This window comes from Botryllus schlosseri, chromosome 7 (genome assembly GCF_051294905.1).
Source record: "Botryllus schlosseri isolate E-star chromosome 7, Bs_hap1, whole genome shotgun sequence".
NCBI classification, from domain to species: domain Eukaryota; kingdom Metazoa; phylum Chordata; class Ascidiacea; order Stolidobranchia; family Styelidae; genus Botryllus; species Botryllus schlosseri.
In genome coordinates, this window is record NC_137242.1 from 16,675,118 (window position 1) to 16,677,571 (window position 2,454).

The following is a 2,454-nucleotide window of genomic DNA, read 5'->3' on the forward strand; positions in this document are numbered from 1 at the left end:
GGTGTTCAAAAAGTGAGACGTGCTACAATCATATAATAAATTATATATCGGTCTACCGGAACTGGCCAGTGTAGTTGAACACCACCACGAATACCAAAAACAACAACAACAAAAAACGACCAGAAAGGCAGTAACGCAACAAAGTCTTCGCCTGTCAGCGGCTGTGGGTTAAAGAAGGCCGATACTCCCGACAAGGCGATATGGAATACTGCTCCATCTATGCAAACGGTCCCAACCTTTGAATTTCAGGAGGGATCGGTTCTGGTCTTCAAGTCCAATAATTGCTTGATTTAAAAAGCACTTGGTTTCGGTGATGTCGGCGTGAGACCGATATAGTTGACCGGGAGTTACGCGTGAAGACGCGCTGTTACTTTTATTGCAGACGTTGATGTTATCCGGTATTCGTAAAATAGTCGTTGGGGTATTGATCGAAGCCGGTTGTCATCATGGGTCGCGTGCGTCTATTGGGAATGTTGTCTACTACTCTAAAAGGTGAGATTTTTGCAATCGCGGTTTTGACTGAGAGTGCGAAATGGTACAGTTAATTTGCATGAATGATCAGGACCTCTGACTATTGACAATGTATTTGGAGCTCATTTATTGTGGTATGAAACGAGACGGTGCATACCAGATATGAGAGAAAGTAGCAGAGCGTTGGTTTCTCGTTCTGTAGGTCATGGGTTGGAACTCAAATCGAATTAGACCAATGACCACTTGAAAAACTGGTATCCATAAATTTCCCGTTTAGCGCTTGTTGTCACACCAGGATTGCGTGGAGAGGGAAATGGCAGTGTTGCGGATTCCATAACCAAACAGTCCCATCAAGGCGTCGCGATGATATAGCCAGTAAATCAACTTCCTCCTTCGAACACTATCGATAAAGTGCACCTTGCACGAATTGAATTAGGACAGATATGGAATAACAGGGACACATTCACTTGGACTCGTACAATAGTATATATAAATATATATAGATAAATAGCAGTGAATAGTAGCCTTATATTCTTTAAGTTATATTGGTGTGTACGTGCATGTAACCGCGTTTGGCGTTTTCGCCCTGGCATCGGTTCATTTCCATATAGAAAATGTTTCACTCCGGGAGCTTGTTTTCCGTTCTCTAACGTCGAATTGTGACTCGAGTAGACCACGAAACATTGATGTCGAAGCCGCGTCCGATTTACGGCGGGCGGTTACTTCTCTTGACACGATACATTCGGCTTTAGTATTACCAGAACCGATTAATACATAGGCCATTCTTATCCTACTCTTGTTACAGATCTTGTAAACCTGAGTAAAGTCGACCTGCGTGATTTGGAGGTCCGGATGGTGGTGTTGATGAGCAGCTTAATGGGGATCATAGAGTTCGTCGCATCTGCCTTTTGGTCACGCTATTTGATGATAGAAGGCATGCTTTTTGTTTCTATATTCACATGGTTTTGCGGTTCGATCTACATTCAACACTTGCCGATATCGCCAGATCTTTACGACATCAAAATGCAATTGCGCCGGAAAGATAAAAATGACTTGGGGCGAGCAGTCGGATCATTGCGCGCGGTCATAGTAGCGTATATGGTCTCTCTTGGGTTGACAACGTTCATTGTCCATGGTTTGTGTGGAGTTCGATATTTCACAACGCAAATCGGTTCTGACGAACTCCTTAGTAGGTTAGGTATAGATGTTGATAGCCTATCGATATGCTTCCTCCTCCTTCTGTGCGTTTTGATTCGGACAAGGTGTACTTTCATCGTCAAGATCATGGAAATGCGGCAGGATATCGTCAGGAAATATTGCTACTCAGTCGAATAAACAGCTCGTTATCCGACAAGTAATATAAAGATTCCTGCATTAAAATCGCAATTCATATCATGTGTGCTAGTCAATTTCATCTGTGAATCCGGATGCGCAGTCGATACGATTAGTGGGTAATTGCAGAGTTGCCATACGTCCTCTTCTGAGAGGATTTGTCCTCTATTTTTCTTTTTTGAAAGTGTCCTCGGAGGACGCTCAAATGTCCGCTTTTTTGAGAATTTGTCCTCATTTTTGAAATATCGGTTAAATGTAAGAAAATTGGACGAGATATAGGAAATCAGCACTCAATATCGGTCCGGCGTGTTTTTCTATGGTTGAACCAGAAAGACACCCTTTTTGAAGTCAAGTAACTACAAACTCGGGAGTAGATTTTCCGGTATTGGAAATATGAAAATTTTGAAAAAGTGTCATTTTTTTCAGATTCCCAGAGTATAATATCCCTAGTGATTAAATACGCGCAGCAGCCAGTAGCGATCTGTATACTTCGTATGTATTGCGTAATCCAGAAATGACCTAGCGCAGCATGCGATGGAGCAAGAACATCGTTATGTTGTAGAAATATTGGCCCGATGCACATAGTTTTTGCGACTATCCTATTCTGCGGTACTTTTATATCATCATCTCTAAACACACGATGAAGTGCTA

The 2,454-nt window shown here is 42.3% G+C and overlaps 1 long non-coding RNA gene across 1 annotated transcript; it reads left to right on the top strand.

Annotated features, from left to right (window-relative positions):
• LOC145443815 (uncharacterized) lies at nucleotides 1–2,454 on the top strand. The gene is made up of 2 exons (XR_013916546.1): nucleotides 1–492; nucleotides 1,277–2,454. It is a non-coding gene; the product is annotated as an uncharacterized LOC145443815 (long non-coding RNA).